Source organism: Ischnura elegans, chromosome 6 (genome assembly GCF_921293095.1).
Source record: "Ischnura elegans chromosome 6, ioIscEleg1.1, whole genome shotgun sequence".
Classification (NCBI taxonomy): Eukaryota; Metazoa; Arthropoda; class Insecta; order Odonata; family Coenagrionidae; genus Ischnura; species Ischnura elegans.
The window spans coordinates 122,542,402-122,564,517 of record NC_060251.1 but is presented as its reverse complement, the minus strand read 5'-3'; the positions used below and the strand labels follow the sequence as shown (position 1 = coordinate 122,564,517).

Below are 22,116 nucleotides of genomic sequence, written 5' to 3'. Positions count from 1 at the left end.
ATATTAGCAAATAGTGGAAAATATTTTTCATTCTATTTTTACTAATTTTGTATTTTTTGAACTTCTAAGTATTTTTTACCCGAATTTTCAAATAATTTGTGCAATATCGTTTAGAGCGCCATTTACCGTCGCGGAGTCTTTTGCATGAATACAAAGAGGAAAGCATATTCATCGTAGCAGTAAAGAAAATTTTTGCTTATACTTGCTACTCAGGCCTCAGCATTGATTTAACTACAATGATGCAATGCGCTGACGCGGGCGGCGGTAAGGCCCAAGGAAATCCAATATTTATGGGTATGGCATTCGATGTTTTTGGATATTTTGTTTCCCTTAAGAAATATATACCTCGTAAATAAACATCTCTTGTCATAAGTAGTTCATTTTTGCGTATATAAATGGCTTCCAGTTGACGCTACTTGTTGTTTGCCTGTGTCGATGCTGTCCTGAAAATAGTCTCCTTAGAACTCCATCGAATGGTAACAATTGTGGAATGAAGGTACGCCTCCTCAACATCCGCCTCCTCAAACCACGTGCAGGGCCAACGACAGCCGAAAAGGCTATTTATTGCGCCCATCGGGAAAGCACAACCACAGCTATATGTACACTAGTAATAAATTGCACTTTGGCAACTGGGGATGAACGGAGTAAGCCTTTTCACTCTTCACATGCGAAATTTCTTGGAAAAATTAACAAAAAAGCATTACGAACATCACCCTTTGGAAAGCCCAAATTACTTTTAGACATCGGTTGTCCGAAAATTTCGCGCTAAACTTAGTTTTACGCAGAGTTCGCCCAAAGAAAGGCGTGAAAGTGGGGAGGAGTATTCTCGGCGTTTTGAGAAGAAGACTGCATGGTTGGAAGATGAGAGGCCATTGAGTTTTGGTGTAATGTAGTCCAATACCCTTTTGCATTCTGTGATTATTTTTGGTTCAATAGTGGAATTGGATTTAGGCATCGTTGTCATTACCTTAAAACCACTCGGTTTTGATTTCAGTGGATATGAGAAATTTCGCGCGTTTTCAGAAAAAAAATCTTGAAAGTGGAAAAGGATCTTTGTCGTTTAAAAAACAATACGTATTGAACAATGGAATTTGTTAAGACATATTATTGCTATACGTCGGCGGCAAATCGAGATGTAAAAGAAACTTGTAATACTGGAGGATAACGATCGTAAGCTGTGCTGTTGACATTAGAGTAGCTGTGCTGTTGAATTTGGCAACGCCGAATTAGCGGAGAAGGTAGTCCTATCCGTCCTACGGTACGAATTCACAGCAAAACAGTCTGCACACAATCCACATGTGAGATCGCGAGTCGGTTCCGCTGCCAACACACACACAAGCATACATAAGCACACACAAGATGTCATAAAATCTCTCGCTAATAAATGGTCTGCCGGAAGTGATGGGGTACCTATGCCTATTATTAAGCTAGCTGCTAAAATTATTTCTACCCCTCTATCGGATATCTTCAATTTATCAATCTGCAATGGTCACTTTCCGACAAATTTAAAATTTTCTGTGTTATGCCCAATTCATAAAAAGGGATCTTTGAGTGACTCAAACAACTATAGACCCATAGCACTACTTTCTGTTTTCTCGAAAATCTTTGAAAAACTCTTTTACAACCGTATCATTGTCTATCTGTGTAAATTTAATTTATTGAATCTCTCCCAACATGGCTTTATTAAAGGCAAGTCAACTATGTCTGCTGTTTTTCAGCTTGTTAATGACATTATCTTAGGTCTTGCCAACCAGAAAGCAATTATTGGTATTTTTTATGATTTAACAAAGGCATTTGATACTGTTAACCATTGCATATTGTACAGTAAACTTGTCCAAATCGGAATTAATGGCAATGCTTTAGCCTGGATAAAATCCTATTTAACTAATCGTAAGCAGGTAGTGCAATTAAACACTAATTGTAATGGTGATGTTAATCAGAACTACTCAGATGTCCTAATTTCAAATTGTGGAGTGCCCCAAGGATCTATTCTAGGGCCACTATTATTCATCATTTTTATTAACGACTTACCATCTCATTTGCATCAGAGTAAAGTCATTTTATATGCTGATGATGCTACTACTCTGAGTTTTGGTAATAAGACAGGGGAGGTGATTGATATGGCACGCTCATCAGTAGCACAGATGATTGACTGGTGTAAAAGTAATAACTTAAAATTGAATGGAAATAAAACATGTTTTTTAAATTTCCATCACAAAATTAGTCCTCCAGAAACGAGTCCTCTACTTAAGACTAATTCATCAACAGCCATTCAGCAGTCTAGCTCTACAAATTTTTTAGGGTTGAAATTAACTGAAAACCTTGATTGGCAATATCATATTGAGGATTTAGTTAGCAAAATGGCAACGGGAATATATATGATTCGCAAATTGGCTCCAACTACTTCATTAGAAATACTGAAATTGATATATTATGCCAAAATTCATTCTCACTTGGCTTATTGTGTAGTTTTATGGGGAAACACAAGTGCTGCTGCTAGAGCATTCTCTATGCAAAAAAGAGCCTTGAAAGTTATGGCAAATGTGTCCATCAGGTCTCCTGGAAAGCCATTATTTCTAAAATATAAAATAATGACACTACCAAGTATGTACATTTTTTACTGTGCATTATTTGTAAAAAAGAACCCTACCTTATTTTTACCAAACTCCTCGGTTCATGCCTATCTGACCCGTGGGAGTGAAAATATACATATTTTACAACAATTATGTGCCAAAAGAGGTCCACATCACTCTGCCTCGCTTATTTTTAACAAATTGCCTACGAGTATAAAACATATTTCAAATATTAATGTTTTTAAGACAGAATTAAAAATTTTTTTACAGCCTAAGGGTTATTATAATGTAAATGAATTCTTGTCTGATAGTTCATGACAACATGTATGTTTTGATGTTCTATGTCACATGTTCTATGTCTGTTCTATGTCTCCCTGACAATGTTCTATGTCACCTGTTTGACCCATGGAACAATAAAGATATTATTATTATTATTATTAAGCTACGACCTAGTTCAATAATATAGGTAAATCCATAAACAATATACTAGCGTATACCATAAAATATAGTGGGAAATAGGCAAATACTCTTATCAAAAACTGGAAGTCACTGTCACATTCTTATATTCATCACGTACAACTTACAATAAAAGAACTCTTTATGATGAAAACAACTATATATTCACTATTTAAACCCTTAAATTAGCCCACACAAGTGACACAGGTGACTTTTGTCACTACTATTCGTTGAAATAATGGAACAACAAACTTCACACACAGTTTTTATTTCAATAGCGTGATCTTGAAATGTCATATCTATGGTGAACAACGGAGATTAGCACGCCACTGACAATTTTTACACTAGGTACTGTTAGACATTTATCGATAGCGTAATAGCACTTTTTACAATTCAATCACGATGGAACATTGATAACTCTTCGCCGATATTTTTCAACCTTGCCAAACTTTGTGCATTACAACCACTGGCACTGTGATCATTAGAAATAGCATAACGGGAGATATCACGTTGAAAATAATACTATTTTGGAACAAAAATGTTCCTAGATGTCTGCGAGCAAAAGTTGCATTGACTGGAATTCACTCCATAATACAAGCACAGACAGTCCTAAACGACGAATTCTCCGGTACCTAAGAATAAACGGATGAAGTTATTGTATATAAAAGCTGAGCGGACATTAGTAAACATCAAAATCGTTCTAATTACATACTTAAATGAATGATATGCCGTCGATAACATCAACTTACAATTAACGTATCCCCCTTCCAATGGCCGTGGCTCAGACTCCTACAACGATGTTATTTAAGTATTATAAAATTTTCGGATAACTGCTCCAGTTTTATATTTTATCCCCTGACTCAGATATTAATATAATTAATAATGAAAAATATGAGGGCTTCCAAGCCTCTATCGTCGGATATTTATCTTTAAATATAAAATAATCAACACGTCTAACAAACGAAGCTCTCACAACTGCTGGCAACTATTACAAACAATCACAACAATAGCTTCGCGTGATCAAAAAAGGCTATTCGGGCTTCCAGCCGGGTGGTCTCCCTGAATTCTGCCGACGTTTCGGAACACGAGTCGGGTTCCGAAACGTCGGCAGAATGGAGGGAGACCACCCGGCTGGAAGCCCGAATAGCCTTTTTTGAACATATTCGCCGGGAAAGCATCAGATTTTAGCTTCGCGTGATGTTTAGGCACCTTTGACGTCATCGAGGCTTCGTCGGCAGTGGCTTGGGGGTTGAGGGAGTTTTTCCCGCGCTTTAAAATTCGTTATATTTATCATTAAATATCTCGCGAAGAAAAAATCAGATATGCATGCGGTTTTCTTTGTTGTATTCAGAAAATAATTTTCTGTCCGCCTGTGAAATAAAAAAAAATCTCACCATTGTTCCCCATTGTTTAAACAATATGTGAAATAGCAATAAAAGTATTTCATAACTATAAAAATAGCAGAAAATTCAGAATTAGCGAATCAGAATCTAAGGAAGTAAATCTTTACATAAAATATATACGTAATATTAACAGCGTTATTAATTTTAGCCAGCCTTTTTCGATTTGGGACCACTGAGCGTCGCCGAAATACTACCGCGGGATATGTTAGATTGGGCCTTCCGAAGTAGTCACCGCGGGCCAACTTCACGCCGGGGATCTATTTCGTCGAATCATCGTAATAATTACTCCTATAAATGGTTTATTATATTGATGTTAGCTATGGATTATCGCAAGTGGCAAATGTTGAATTAGCAATGCAGGCAATGGAATGTAGTCTTAATTTATTTCTCCAAAGGGATCTATTTCACGCCAATATTTACTCAAATATACTAAAAAAAAGAGGAGATATGTCAAATGCAAATTTAGCTTGTTTTGTCCCTGGTGAGAGGAAGCGAATTGGAACTATCCCGCTTCGTGCGTTAACTAGCAGCGAGGTATCGCTTTTGGGCTATTTGCTGCTATCGATTGGTTAAGCGGGACGAAATACGGTTGGCTTATTGGAAATCGATTGGATTATAACATAAACGGAATCGAACCGTAGTCTTTGGCAAAATGCGATATCATTCATAGCCGTACCTACTGCATGCCACATTACAAGTAAATCAACCGCTATCGAGACAAAGCAATTACTAATCTACTCGCTATGAGACGATGTCAGTTTTCTACATTGCGGCTATCTATTATCTTGCATAATTGACTGATGGAAGAAATGAAGTATGATGACTCTCTGAATGATCATTTCCAGGGGTGATAGCAATTATAGGGATCGCAGTCATCACTTAAATCCGCCGTCGCGTTTTCCATCACACACCACATAATATTCGCGTGCAATATAGCAGCCAATCAGCGGACGAGACTAAACGCGCATTCAGGCGATGCCACTGATCCACACGATAAGGAACGTAGTCAATTTCAAGGACGCATCAAATTATTTAGAAAATGAAAAAAAAAAGATCTGATGCTTTCTGATTTAGAAAATGGTGGCTTTTGCAGTCATTTACCCTGTCATTGAAAAAGCACAGCTGAATGATCAATGGACATTTAAAGAGATACAGTGTGATTCGATCTTAATTTTCCAGTGTCCATCTGTCACGCGCCCTCGTCGCGTGCCGCTTGTCCACGCACGCACGCGATGCAAACGCACGTTCTAAAGGAAGGGAGCATTCTTTTCAGCGGTCGTGTTGGTTGGTTGGGGGGGGGGGGGTGGGGGGTGGGCATGGGAACCCCCTCCCGCCATCCCTTTTTCCCGGAAATAATCCTGCGAGAGCGTCCCTCCCCCCTTCCCAGCCTTTAATACTTCCCCGTCGCCCTGGAAGACGCCAAACGACGCCCTAGTTCCGCAGACGGTCGCCTCCTCGCTGGTGGAGCTCTCGACGTTCTCCTCGAGATCAGCATTCGAGTCAGCATTTTCAGCGACCCTTCAGCATTTAGTGCGCATGCACGACTCACACCGGCTGACCTAGGGCACCTACGCGGATGCCGCCGCGCGGAACGCGAGAGTCAACTGTTTGTGCGGCGCTGCCCGCTCCCAACGCCATCATCTACGACGCGGTAAGTAGCGGAGGCTGCCGTTGCCCCGAGCGACGGGCAAACACATAGTGGGACGACATTCCATTTATGATGTATCGATTCACCCTGTATCGATATCTGTCGATAGAGTTTGCCTTTGCACGAGTTGCGGAAATTGGTGAAAAGCGGGTAGCACATCAAACACGGCGACTTGAAATTGCTCAAACTCAACTGATCGACAGCAAAAACACTCGTGGAATAGTATATCTTGGCACTTGGGAGGTTGGAAGGAAGGAACGAACACATTTTTCCCCAAGCAGAGTGCGACCGGCCGAGATAACAAGAAAAAGCGCAGGCCTCTAAAAATAACGAAGCGCGTCCAGCGATGTGGGCCAACCGACGAGGCGTTGGAGATGGCACGACGGCGTTATTTTCGATAAAAACGATTCCCACCTTTTCATGCTGTGTAATTCAGCATAAGATAAAGTGGCGTACGGCAATAGTGTTGGATCATAAGTGCTTTTGTTTTTTGAAACCAAAATCATTAAAAAGAGTGAGTTTCGGTTCCGTATCGCACTCGAACTTGGATTTTTAACTCATGACGTCATCCGAGACCAAAGCGTCAGTTAGAACGTAGTAAAATGAATGTGAGAGCGTTGTACATACTTCCATCACTCTTCATCGATCAAACCTCCCACGCTAAACTCCTCGAGGCTCGGAATGGTCTCCAACACAATCACTCACGAACACTCAAGTTGTGTGTGGATGAGCGAATTGCTATGCCCAAAAGTGAGCAATTATCACCGGAGTCAGTTGTTTGCTTACATCCCCCGGTTTCCATGGATTCGAATAAGGCGATGTGAATATTGGGGACGATCGTCGTGTTGACATCGTAACTGAACGAAAGGAAAGAGGGAAGATGTGTTAATTAAAATGGAGAGCAACCTGTGGCATACTCTCATTTTAAAACATTGACTCCTTGGTCCCCAAAAGCAACGCTTTAACATTAAAATTAGAAAGATGATCATTGCCATTTACGTGCTTTGCATACAAATGCTTACAATATAGATTGGTAAATAACATGTTAAGTTCCCTTAGTAGTACATATATAAATAATGGAATATTGTACTTAATTCGAAATATTTTATATTAATTGCATGAAACAGCAATGGGGCGCTAATTAAGTCCTCCCACTCGTTTAGTTTGTGTGCCAGTATCGTTTTGTTATCTCACCTTCGTTTACGCTGAGATCGGGTTGTTGGCTGGGTGAGTGTTGGATTCCCACAAAGTTGATTTTGGTTAAAACCTCGGCGTTGGCAGAAAATTTTCAGAAATTGACCGATCAAATTCGCTTCCTGATGGAAAGTTTTCCTTCAGGGAGCGAATTGCATCAGCAAAAGAGGCATTCATGAACAGGAAGGAGCTTCTGAGAGGATCGTTATGTAAGAGTTCATAGAAAAGGTTTGTGAAGAGTTTCATCTGGAGTGTATCTCTCTGCGGTGCGGAAACGTGGACACTAAGGGAGGAGGACGAGAGAAGATTGGAGGCATTCGAGATGTGGGTATGGAGAGGAATGGAGAAGGTGAAATGGACGGAGAGGAAAAGGAACGACGAAGTGCTGGATATGGTTGGCGAAGAGAGGCAGCTTTTAGATGAGATACGGAGGAGACAGAAGGTATGGATTAGGGTGGTGCGAAAAAACTCAAGTTACAAATTTCGTGTCGCTATAGTGCGGAAAAGTTGCGATACGTTAATACAAGAAAAACATAAAAAGAATTATTAAAATCGGACGTCATCTTCCGATCCCGCAAAGCACCTGAAAATATGACAAAAATGAAAAAAATTGTTTTTTTTTCGTTGTAAAAAAATGAAATGAAATTAATTTCTTGTAACTCTATAACAAAAAATGATTACAATAGCATTTAGGTTATTATTGATATATGCATATTTATGGTTTTAAACTGTTATTACCGATCGCACCAGACCATTAAAAATGTATAAATTTTGCAATTTAGCCGGTTTTTCAGAGTTTTATAGTAATTATTTGAGGATAATTTATGTGAAGTTTTAATTAGCCATTTAGATCAAAAATGACTATAAAACTGACCACTAGAATTGAAAGGCAAAATTGCACTTTAAAAAGGCAGCATGTTAACTCTATTGAAACCGAAAGTGAAGATGTTGAGGTTTTAAATGACGCAACGTAAAGTTCAACGATCAAGGAGAAATTTGTTGAATAGGAAGATTACATGCCTAATATATCCAAAAATATATAAATCCCCATTACAAATGAGGGTAAAATTATAAACTACAGCTTTTCATTGTGTTCAATACGGGGTGTTTTATCGTACAGCTGCTGCTATAGCATCAAGTGTGCCTGTGGATATTGGTGTTATAACTGAAGAATATACTTCTAAGTTCATTGACTGATGTAGAATTAGAAGGGAAAAGAGAAATATTATAAGCGACTTACAGCAAATCCAGCTTGATTTAGGTGAGCTACACGGGTTATACTTTGACGGAAGGATATACAATACCATTGTAATAGAAATAATTGAATTGAAGGAGTACTGTCGGACAGTTATAGCGAAACACCATTCTCTAATAAAAGAACCGGGTTTTGTGTATTTGAGTCATGTTTCTCCAAGCTCCGGGTCTGCTCAAGATATAGTGGTCTCCATATTATCTTATCTCTCTGATCAAGGAATGTCATTAGAGTACTTAGAGTTAGTTTGCTGTATTGGCACGAACATCAACATTGGGTGGAAAGGTTACACTATTAGAAAGCTCGTAAAACACCAATGACACCCGCTGCAGTGGGCAGTTGGGTTACTTCATTTCATTGAATTACTTTTGTCATATTTTTCAGTATTTAGATGGTGAAAAAAGTGGCCAAAAATCATTTAGTGGGCCAAGGACTAATATGAATGGCTATGGAAAGCTTCCAAACTGCATTTCCAAACAATTGAATGTGAAATTCTACAAGTTGATAGATAAATTTTGAGCAAGGACAAAAACTACCTTATTGACATTAGTCAAGCAATCACAAGTGGTGACTTTCCAAATGACTTAGCAAACCGTGATCCTGGACCAATTTTACATGCTAGATGACTCGTGTGAACAGAGCAATGGAAACCTCTCGATACATACCTGAATGTTAAAAGAAAGTAGGTAGTTTTCCCTGTTATTGAACTTTGATCACGCAGAGAACGTATTGATGGCGACAGTTTTTTTATTACAGAAGGCACATCAGAGAGCTAGGGCTAAAAAGAGTATTTAAGGCCGACAGACTTAACCAAGAGGCAAACCTATCGTAAAGTTCATTACTCCTGCCATGAACTTCGAAGTAACTGACTATATAGAATTGATTGACGGGAATGAAGTCAAATTATCTACTCCACCTCTTCTTAGGAGAATAATTACTAATGAAGAAATAGCTTCCTTCATTGAATCAGGCGATAAACAGGTGCAGCCACCTCTCTGCGGTGAGTTCTGGGTTGTTTAAGTATAATTAAATCATATATAAACAAAGGAAGAGCTGCATAATCGAACATGTATTTTAGATTAAAATATTACCTTAAGTATTATTACACAACTCTGAAAAACCGGCTAAATTGCAAAATTTATACATTTTTAATGGTCTGGTGCGATCGGTAATAACAGTTTAAAACCATTAATATGCATATATCAATAATAACCTATGCTATTGTAATAATTTTTTGTTATAGAGTTACAAGAAATTAATTTCATTTCATTTTTTCCAACGAAAAAAAAAAAAACAACAATTTTTTTCATTTTTGTCATATTTTCAGGTGCTTTGCGGGATCGGAAGATGACGTCCAATTTTAATAATTCTTTTTTTGTTATTCTTGTATTAACGTATCGCAACTTTTCCGCGCTATAGCGACACGAAATTTGTAACTTGAGTTTTTTCGCACCACCCTAGTATGGATGGAGCGAGTACTTATCGGGGAGGGGCTGTTGAAAAAGGTGTTAGAGGGTACATCTACATCTACATAATACCCTGCGAGCCACCTCTAGAGTGTTTGGCAGGGGGTGATCAATCACCAGCATTCAGCATGCATTTGGACTCCCACATGCACACCACACCGTCCAAAAAACGTCCCGTATAATAACAAACTATACTACTATATGCTGTTAGAAATAGAATAAAGAATAGAATTTCAGAAACATGCATTAAGTTTTACATAGGTTAGTAGGCTACACTACAAGTCATGCAATCTATTTATGAGTTCTATTGCTGCCGTTATAATCTCTTATTGATCGTGGAAAAAATGACATTCGGAATCTGTCTGTTCTACAATCTATCTCTCTTATTTTATTTATATGATCTGATTTTCCGTAGTACGTTGGCGTCCGCAAGATATGGTTAACATCGTCAGAAAAGACACTGCTCTTGAATTTATCTAAAAGGTTTAGTCTATTTTTCAATCTACGGTCCGACAGAGATTCCCATCCGAGTTTATCTAAGAGGTCAGTTACACTAACAAGACTATCGTAACGACCTTTCACATACCTGGCAGCTCTTCTTTGCACGCGTTCTAACTCTGTTATTAAGCCTTTTTCATGAGGGTCCCAAACACTGGCAGCGTATTCCAAATGTGGTCTAACGAGGGAAAAGTAGCTAATTTCTCTCACTTTGTCGTCGCATTTTCCTAATATTCTTTTAACAAAACCCATTTTACGATTAGCTTGACCGGTTATTTCTCGAATATGTTTATTCCACGATAGATCATTATTGAGTCTAACCCTAGATATTTCACGGATTCAACTGCCTTATTGGGTTCCACGAATTATATAGCTACGTTGTAGGGAGTTATTCTTCTTCCAGAAATTCATTACGACGCATTTTTCCAAATTTAATTCTAACTGCCAAGCATCGCACCAAGCTTGGATAGCAGCAAGGTCATTCGTTAGTTCATCTATATCTTTGCTGGAACGGATTTCTCTGTAAACTACAGCGTCATCTGCAAATAATCGTAACTTACTCTGCACTGCTTCGCCAATGGTTTATATAAAGAAGGAATAGGAGTGGGCCAATGACACTACCCTGAGGAACGCCAGAAGTAACTCTAACCTCATTGGAGACTGCACCGTCTAATACTACTCTTTGGACGCGGTCGCTCAAAAATTCTATAATCCAGGAAATGACATCTTCGTCTAGACCATAAGATTTCAGTTTTATTATTAACTTTCCGTGGGGTACTTTATCAAATGCCTTTTTGAAATCAAGAAAAATCGCGTCTACTGGAATGTTGTCATCCCCGGAGGCTAAAATATCGTGGGCGAAAAGCGCTAACTGAGATTCGCACGATCTGCTTTTCCTGAATCCATGTTGAGTTCCCATTAATAAGTTTTGCGCGTCTAGGTGTTTCATTACCGAGCTGACTACGATGTGTTCAAGGACTTTGCAAGAGATGGACGTTAAAGATATCGGCCTGTAATGAGATGGCTGTTCCTTGTCTCCACTTTTAAATATTGGCGTTACATTAGCGATTTTCCAGTCATTAGGTACTTCGTGTTGCTTGATGGATTTACTGAATATTAACTGCAAGTAAGGGGCAATTTCTGAGGCTAGTTCTTTATATACGCGAGAAGGGATTTCGTCTGGACCAGTAGTCCAGGAAATGAAGCTCATAAAAGTGAAAAACCTTGCAATTTTTTCAAACTGAATCAATTTGCATAAATATTTGGGATTAGACTACTTATACCCCCTTCTTCAAAATCTATATTATGCCGAAGGGCGCTTTTTATTTTTTAGGAGTGAAAACTACCCCTAAAAGCAGAAACTTAAAAAAATATTTTTTAAGGCTAAATACGAGTAAAATTTAGTTTAAATTATTTGTATAATTATTTTTTTTTATGTTTGAAAAATAATTTTAAGGTGTTTCAACCCATAATCATCAACCCTTGTTGGGGTTTAATGTAAAAAAGACTTTTCAAACTGAATCGATTTGCATAAATATTTGTGTTTATACTAATCCTTTAAATTTTTTTTCAAACCGAATCGGTTTGCATAAATATTTGGGATTAGACTAATCATATCATCACCCCCTTCTTCAAAATCTATATTATGCCAAAGGGCGCCTTTTATTCTTTATGGGTGAAAACTACCCCTAAAAGCTGGAACTTAAAAAATTATTTTTTAAAGCTGAATACGGGTAAAATTTAGTTTAAATTATTTGTATAATTATTTTTTATGTTTGGAAAATAATTTTAAGGTGTTTCAACCCATAATCATCAACCCTTATTGGGGGTTAATGTAAAAAAGAATTTTCAAACTGAATCGATTTGCATAAAAATTTGTGATTATACTAATCATACCTTCTTTAAAATTTTTTTCAAACCGAATCGATTTCCATAAATATTTGGGATTAGACTAATCATACCATAATTCTTCAAAATCTATATTATGCCGAAGGGCGCCTTTTATTTTTTAGGGGTGAAAACTACCCCTAAAAGCTGGAACTTAAAAAATTATTTTTTAAAGCTGAATACGGGTAAAATTTAGTTTAAATTATTTGTATAATTATTTTTTTATGTTTGGAAAATAATTTTAAGGTGTTTCAACCCATAATAATCAACCCTTATTGAAGGTTAATGTAAAAAAATTATTTACCCTAAAAATAAAAATTATTTATCACATTATGTATCTTCTTATACACTTTCTTACTCCTTTTATGATGTATTCACTTTTTTCTCTAATGATTTTAATCACAGCACAGAAAAGATATAACAATAGGATAAACAAACAAACTTCGTCATGGTAACATAAAAAAATAAATGTACATTTATGAAGACATTACATGAAACACAATCAAACGGAGACTGTATGGCTTCCAGTCTTCCCACCACATGCATGCTCACAGGTCACTGTGAGCGAGAGCACACATACTCACATATGTGTATGTATATATGCATCTTATGGGTATGTGCGTTTATTTTGCAGCAAATTTGAGTGTGTCGTTAGCATCTAATGTAAAGTACACAAAGTATATGCTGATTATGAGGAATATTATGCTCTGAATTGTGGATTTCGAATTTTTCGAAAATAAATTTGATTGGTATTTCAAACATAGCTCCTTTATTTTTTATGATAGAAAGTTCATTTAAATTTTATTTTTTAAGGTTTTTACTGACTACAAGGTCAGGTGAATTAAATTTTTTTCGAGTCATTAATTTTGAAAGGGGAGGGATTTAAGGGTTTAAATAAGGTGGAGCTCCCTTGGAAATAGAGATTTTAATTATCAATATCTCACCAAATATTTATTGTATAGAAAATTAAAACACACCAAAATATTTGAAAATAAAGGATCTACAATTTATTACCCTTGAATTTTTTAATATCTCCAGTTTTTTTGCAGTTATTTTGAAAAAAAGAGCATTTTTAACGAAATTGTAGAAAATGACTTTTCACTTTTTCCTCCAATTTTTTCAATATTTAGAGTTGTAAATTAAAAAAACTTCTAGGATCAATTAACAATACTTAAATAAAGAGAAATACTGAAGGGCATTGATCAATTTTGTCTAGTGTGGTAATAAGGAGTTGTTTTCACTGATTTTTTCGTACAAAAAAGTATGGACTGATCTTATTTTTAATCATAACTCACACAAATTTCATGATAAAAAATATTTTTTCTCATTATAAGAAAGTTTTTTAAAAACACTTTTAAACATATTACATAATTTTTCCTCGAAAATTACATTTTTCCCGTTATTTGGTATTGAATCTTTCAAATTTAGCATATGACAAACAATAGATAACCATCAACAAGTTGTAGCTCGGTCCGAATCGGTCATAAAGGAAATATAAAATAAGATTTTTATTCAATTTTTTACAAGCTACAGTTTTGTAATTCACAATTTCCTAATAAAATTAATACTTTTCAAGTTATTTGCCTATAAGCGATTGAAATCGTTGATTTTTTCGTCAAAAAACTGTTACTTTCAATCGCAAATAACTCGAAAAATATTAGTTTTACGCAAAAAATGGAATGAACATTTTATTCTTAGAATTTATTTTTCTATCGATTTCTGTGGTCAAAATATAATTAAAATTTTCCACCCCCGAGTTGGGGTGAAAACCACCCCCAGGGTAAAAGCGCCCGTCGACATGATATAGATTTTGATTCTTGGTATATTCCCTACTTATTGTGGAAATTTCAAGAAAATCGATTCAGTTTGAAAAAATTGCAAGCCAAAATGCTTCATTTCCTGGACTACAGGTGATTTATTTGGACTAAGCGATTTCAATATATTTTCTATTCCGAGCGTACTAATGTCAATTGCTGGCATCTTATGTATACAGGGATTGTCATCGGTCTCGGGTGAGTTTTCGGAATGCTCCGTGAACACGCTCTTGAAGTAAGAATATAATAAATTGGCTTTATCGTAACTGCTTGTCAACACATCTCCATTGTCGTTTCTCAGCGAACATACGGTAGATCGTTTACCTTGAACTTCCCTAACATATGACCAAAAAATGGGTAGAATGTTAGGGAAACGAGGGAGGGGAAGGAAAAGAATAGGATTTTTAGATAGATTGAAAGCGATTAGGCCTTACAGTGAATTGAAGAAGGCAGTGCTTTAAGGAAAGGGAGGCTCCCAGATAACTTTATAAACCTACCTTGATCGGTAGAATACCATAATAATAATAATAAGTAAATTAAATATTCCATCAAAATAACCCATTTAAAACAATTTGGGCGTATTACTTTGTTGCATATGAGTGGCAATTTCATCCAAAACATCAAAACTAACTTGCGAATAAGGAAGCAGTGCACATTCCCTCCAAGAGGCAAGAACACAATTTTACATGAGGTAGGTATCCGTTGGGAACATCTTACAATTATGTCTGACGAACGGACATTAATGCATTAGGAAACTTTTTTTGAACTGAGGGCATACGAAAAACATATTTTTTCGTATGCCCTCAGCAGTTGTGCCTGAAAAGTGTGATTCGTGGGCAGTTTCCCGGAGTGAGATGATCCCATGGGAAACGGTTGGCTCAGAATAAAACAAAGCATCAGATGAATGCCTCGTAATTACACATTTCAGTTCACAATCGAACTTATCATTTTTAGAATCGCTTCTAATTCTCAACCGATTTCAATTACACTACAACTCTTGGCTTGTATAGTATTTAATCGCAGCCATTTTTGATTTGACACACTTTCACCCTCAGTAAATTTGTCATCAGTGGATACAAAGGCCCCGTGGAGCAGGATTTTGTCCGGAAGCAAAACAAACAGGAGAGAAGGTTACTTCATGAAAACGAGGTAAAGTGGAAATAGCCATTCGAGTGACCCGCGCGTGAATAACCTTGGTTTTTGTCGCTGCTATAAAGGATAAGTAGGTGCGTGTAGTATGTAATTACATGCATGCATACATGAGGGAATACTGTACTACATATGTACAGTATTCCCGTAAGGGACGCATTCAAACCCAGCGTTGGTATTAACTTAGTGATTTTAGATTGGCGATGAAGGGTCATACATAGCAGTTGACTATTGCATTGATTAGTCTAGAAAGCTGTTGATTATTATGATTTTCTGCAATGAGCACCATGCTTCATCACACGTCTCTTGAGACGGGTGATAAAGCACAGTGTTCATCACCACAAACCTCAGTCTAGGGATTTGAAATAGAGCTTCGAAATTAAACTTTTAAACGCACTATTTATAAAAATTCCCTGGGCAAGACCCCCGGTATGGGCTTCCCCAATATTTTTTTATGAGTCGGCACCCCTGCATATATATCATTATTAAAGATGGCGGAAATAAGGAATTCGCCAATATTTGAATCCTCTTTCAAGTACTGTGTTAAGGCGAACGACAAATGACTTCACTTGCGCGTTCAGAGCACGTTAAAAAAGATAGGGAGTAGAGAAAGCTGGCATCGGCTTTCTCTTGTTCTTAACGAAAGGCGCCAAAGGTCTGAACGTCACATGCGACGGACAGATATTTTGTGCTTTTTGGACTTGATGGAGAGGCGATGGTTGTTCATTCGAATGGATACTGCCGTGGTGCATTCTCCAATGTAGTAGGCAGGGCAGTAATTGTAGGAAAGCCGGTAGATGGAATTAAAGGAAGTATTTAAAGGAAAAAGGAGAAGAGGAAGATTTGTTGATGACTGGTGGGGAGGTGGAGCGAAACAAGAAGCAGCACTTGCATCTTGGGCGGTTGCATGTTGAGGAGGAAGAAGATAGGGGGGCAGTGCGGGGGAGAGAGGGGCGGGAGGATCGGAATATTTGCGCACATTGGGTGCCTTTCTGTAGGTGATAGAAGGGCGGGAAGGGAGGAAATTGCAAGTACTTTGGTTTGCGCTGATGATGGGGTAGAGGTCTCTTAAGATATTTTTTATTTCTTAGGGCTGTTAGGCCTTCTTCTAATTCATTGGTTAAAATTCTAGATTGTGCATTCGCAATAGGGTATAACATCAACAGGTTTCCATTATCAGCTCGCCGATTACTTGGATGAATCCGTTCTGACAAATTAGTTGGATCTTTGCATTGATTGGAAACTAGAAAAGACATTCATCGCAAAACCCAAATGAAGTAGTATGTGATGATTATAAAGGCTATTTGCTGTATGTAAGTCAAGTTGGACGTCATATAATGACACACATATCACCCGCCTCAAGGGACGGGTGAAAAAGTATGGAGCTCATGGCAAAAAATCATAATAATCAACAGCTTTCTAAACTAATTAATGCAATAGTCAACTGCTATGTATGACCCTTCATCGCCAATCTAAAATCACTAAGTTAATACCAACGCTGGGTTTGAATGCGTCCCTTACCGTCGGGTTACGGTTACCCCTTTTGCAAATCCCTAACGTTCAAAATGTGTACTAGCAATCCATAAAAATGATACCAATGTCAACCCTTGCCCAATTCTTAACTTGTATATTACTATTTACCATTAAAAAAGTATGTAACGGTTACAGCGAATTTAAAGTATTTGAAACCCATTATTAAATACAAAAGGAGTTACCAAGGAAAAAAAATGTTGAGATCTTAATTCCTATCAGGGGAATCGATCCAACAACCTTTACTATGACGACGTCGCATTAACTCCACTACGCCACCACGACTTCTGACGATTAGGTTTTTGTAATACATAATATCAGACCAGCAGTGAAAACCGGAGCAAGGACACAGAGTATGCACACGAAATTAATCATTAAATCCATCAAAGATCGAAAAAAAACGATAAATTTAGCAAGTAACTTCTTCCTCTTTGTTCATATATCTTCACATGGAAGCGAAATATTTGCAGTGCGTGACCAAGGAAAACGAATGGAGTAAGGGAAACTAAATTTTCTTGAGAAGCAGAAGTGGCGCCACTAACTTTGTCCTAAAAATTTCGAAAGTGACTGTACAGTCAACTCCGTCAACTCCAAAAGTAAATGTGGGAAGCTCAGTCGCGCCACTCCTAGGACCCAGCTCGAACCACGTCAAATTCGCATGACAAACTTTCGGATGTTGGCACTGTATTTGAAAAAAGACGCGCTAAGAGGAGTTGGGGGTGGTTGGGGTGGAAGAGAAGTGGGATGAGGAAGCTACGAACTGCGAGAAGTCCTTTGGTTTGCGCCGTATAGTGCGAGTTGAATGGACACTACCTTTCGAGCTATTTTATCGGCGACAAAAATTCTTTCGTGGACTAAAAACAAACGAGCGAGATCCCAGGCAGTACGATCGCAGCTGGCACGAGTGACGAAGCTAGGAGCGAGGTAGAGAGCCAGGAGGAGAGTAGCGAGGCAGGAAAGGAGAAAGTTATCAGGAGAAAAGTGTATCCACCGACATGAACCTGGTGTCGGCACCATTGCATTTTTTCCGTAGAGGCGTGTGGGACTCGGAAATAATCTTGCATAAAATTGTATTCACAACAAATTTCTCAATAGCTGTTGGTTAATCAAGAGTATCTTTTAATAAATAACTGCAAATTGTGCATTTCTACCGGCATATATGTTTGTGACAGCACATAATATCAGTCAAACTACTCCATAGTAAAGTAAAACCGACAACTGATTTCTCAGGGTCGAGATATTAAAACTGAACTGCCGATAGTATTTTTAATAATTAATATCTTTAAAAAAATAATCAAGCTTTCAATGCATAGCTTGCTTGGAAAGCAATAATAATATTCCCAACATGATCCGCCATAATTATGAATAATTCCAACTTCAAGAAACGTTTAGCAATTAAATACTTTTTTAGGATCCAAGTTCCCTAACCTGACCAAACACTGACAGTATGTTATGATCATAATGTAGCGCCGCGGCGCTAGATTGCCGGTTCGCGGAAGAAGGGTTGGCAAGTGAAATAAAACGCCTTCCAAGCCCAAGCGAGGCCGCTTTACTCTCTTTCATCATAGGGTTTTTCTCGGACTATGTCCCTACATGACTTATGGAGGATCCCACATCTGTAAACGCGTAAGGTGTCAAGTTAATTCTCCCAGAGGATTATGCCATAAGGATCTCCCCAATCACTCCAATATACTTGGTGTCTGGTCACTAAGATACTAGCACACTTACCGGTGCTGACTTGGCACATAATATCTTGGCCAGTAAAAACTCGCTTCCAAATCCCATCCCACTGACAGAGTGATAGAGCATCGATTCCGATTAAATATATTTATGGCGCACATCAAGCTGAATAAAATTCCTGAGCGTCTTTTTATTATCATTCTTATTATTCGAAACCATTGCGCTTCTTACACGTCAAGCACTGTAGTAATCATTTGCATGAAAACATGAATAATTATAGTTCGCCAAAATAGAAAATAAATGGTTATTAGAAATTGTGAGTTGAGAGTTTTCCGTTTGTTTTGTCGAAATATTTAACCGATGATTTCCACCACAATACTTATCTATCAACGTAAAAACACCTGTCATTATTTAATGCAAAAACAAATTTAAATGTCCAGAAGCGAATTTGTGGCCTAAAATTACTATTTGTGGCTGCATGCAACCTAACAGCTAGATATCGCATCCGAATAGGTAAGAGTAATGCACTTAAAAGTTTGAGTCTCCCACCTAAAGGACGGTGAAATGCTGTGCTGGCTGTAAAATTCCTTGCGTTCAATTCTCACATCCAAAGAATTAGTTAAGACCTATCACTCCTGATTGCGAATCCAAACCACCCCAGCCAAAAGATTTTTTGTTTCACGCCCCCGGCCATCGAATTATTTCTTCTTAGCAGTCAGGAACTTTTAGTTGCAGCAAAAAATCCTTAAAATTCTCTCACCATTTCGTCAAAAATCGATTTATGCAGTATTTTAATAGCACTCTATCAGAAATATTTTGAGAAATTATCTGGAGCTCGATGCAGGGATAAGTGACGCCTTTCTAAAAATTTTTGAGCTTAAATAGAATTAGTGGACTGAAATTCGAGTGTTGCGATGTTGCCCCGTAACACAACGCATCGGAAAATCGAGGGCCTCTCTAAGGCCTTTCTTCGTCACTCATGCCGGCTAAGATTGTACTGCCTGGGATCTCGCTCGTATGTATTTAGTCCACGAAAGAATTTTCGTCGCCGATAAAATAGCTCGAAAGGTAGTGTCCATTCAACTCACACTATACGGCGTAAACCAAAGGACTTCTCGCAGTTCGTAGCTTCCTCATCCCACTTCTCTTCCACCCCAACCACCCCCAACTCCTCTTACCGCGTCTTTTTTCAAATGCAGTGCCGACATCCGAAAGTTTGTCATGCGAATTTGACGTGGTTCGAGCTGGGTCCTAGGTGTGGCGCGGCTGATCTTTCCACATTTACTTTTGGAGTTGACTGTACGACGTGAGCATTGGCTATCCAGCGACTCCTGGACGTATACCACCACGCATTCACGCATGTTTTGAGCCATGTAAACCTCCGAGGATAATAGAGTTTCAAACGTGGCATTAGTGATCGTTACTTTGCGGGACGAATGGGTTTATTCTGGGATTGGGTGCGTCCGATGAAACAGTGAATGGCAAAGTGAACGGGAAGGGAAAAAGACGCACACAGATATCGCGAATGAGAGAGGTGCAAATGATTAGAGCAAAAAAGGATAGGATGATATGTAGAGAGGAGGGAGTCAGATGCTCGGTGGGAAGGAAGTGACGCGTTGGAAGAGAAGAGCATGACGGGAAGGATGTCGGGGCCAAAGCGGGAAGCGATTGCCATTTCACGTTGGAATTGGAGATGCCGCCACCAAAAAACATCAACATCCACTGGGGGGATGATCGAATAGATAATTAATAGGTAGTAACATCTCTCTATTCGCGGCGGTGAGGATGGGCCACAAACCTCTCTCTATAACACAGGAATGCTGTTCACCTTGGTAGCTGTCGAAGACTTTATACTTAAAGCTAATTTACATTATGACGATTAATACAGAAATATAAAGTTCCACTCAAAGTAAAACTTGACGCATTTATTCCTCAGTTTATAAACAAAAAATACTTTGCCTTTTCTCGATTGTGGGCGTGAAGAACATTTTATATGGTAGGGGAACGAATTCTAGGACTTGGAAGCAGAAATTAGAAAGAATTGGAGCATCTTGTAGTGGAGGGATATTTGCAAAAGGAAGTGTCTTATTGATGGGGGCATATGAATCATCGGAGGCAGGCAGAATCCCGATCATCAAAGACAGTGCTAAGGAAATAGCCGAGTGCGTATTTCCTTCGCGAATGAATGACTTCGTAATGGACAATGCGGACGCAATAAAATAATGAAAAATAACATGAGCCCATGCGATATCGTGGATAATGCGGAAACCGTCACATTCATCGAAGCAATACAAAAATGCGAAATATAACTAATACATATCTACAAAAAATCCTCATAAATTTTGAAATCTAGTTTACGAGTTGAGAGGATGTAAAACTTGTGTTTTTCTTAAAATTGCATTCCAATGGTATTAAATCCTCCGTTAACAATTGATTAATATATTATCATTAAAAGTATTCCACCTATTAAGGTAGGTTTCCAATGAGCACTTCAGATGAATTCCGAGAGCCTTCCCTTCCTTCATGTCCTTCCCTCTTCAACCCACAATAAATTCCCTTTCAATCTACTATCTATTCTCTTCCTTCCTTCCTCTCCCTAGTTCATGCACAGCACCCTCTACCCTCTGACGCTGTTCTCAACATTCAACAGCACCGCTCAATACTCACTCCATCCAAACCTTCTGTCACCTCCATTATCCCTTCTCTTGCTTCTCTCTTCCATTTCTTACATCATTTCCTCTGTTAACCACTGCTTCTTTATCCTCCTGCTGTCAACGCAACCAATTGACTTCTCAGCCGCTTTGACTTTTCCAGAGGAAAAAAAACAGTTCATTTAAACTTTACTACGATTTGCCGATCCAAGCAGATAAAACTATAGTCAATAATGAACCAGGCATAATGTTGATGGACAAGTAAAATAGAACGTGTTACATAACTGATATTGTTGTGCCACTGTCGCATAACATCCGAAAAGAAAGTAGTCGAAAAGATAAATAAGTACCAAGAATTGGCAATAGAAATAAAATATTATTATTATTATTTAAAAGTTTAATTGATCAATTATTAAACAACAATATTGATAAAACTACTTAATAGCAAACATACTGAGTGTGATTTCAGCCACCGCATCTGAATAAATAGCTTATTTGCGTTTATGTGGAGATAGGGGTAGGGCGAGGGTGGCAAACTGATCTTCGCTCGACCCTCACCAAACGGCCTGATTCTTCCGGCCCTGATTCCCGTTTTAATATTACCCCACAAAGAGGGGAGAGAGGGGAGGAGGAGAGCGTTTGCAATCGTCACAATGCATGTGGAATGGGGGGGGGGGGGGTTCGTCCCGGCGATCAACAGGTGGCCAAGGACGACGCTTCCACAGGTGGGCGATGGAATTCCAAAGGAATCGCAGTGCAAGACACAAAACATACGCGCATCGTCGTCGAAAGCGGCGCACTCCTGCGGGATTATTTTGTCTTTCAGAATTTGGGCCCAAATTCAGGTGACGTCTCAAATTTCTTGAAGTTCCCCACAATGTCCATATTTATCCAACTATGGGGATTGTTGGGAAG

The 22,116-nt window shown here is 38.3% G+C and overlaps 1 protein-coding gene across 1 annotated transcript in view; it reads left to right on the top strand.

Annotated features, from left to right (window-relative positions):
- Nucleotides 1-5,839: 5,839 nt before the first annotated feature.
- Nucleotides 5,840-22,116, top strand: part of LOC124160087 (high-affinity choline transporter 1-like) — a 215,605-nt gene continuing 199,328 nt past the window's right edge. Inside the window, exon 1 of the mRNA XM_046535807.1 lies at nucleotides 5,840-6,083. The gene's annotated coding sequence lies outside the window, so the exon portion shown is untranslated. The remainder of the gene's footprint in view (nucleotides 6,084-22,116) is intronic.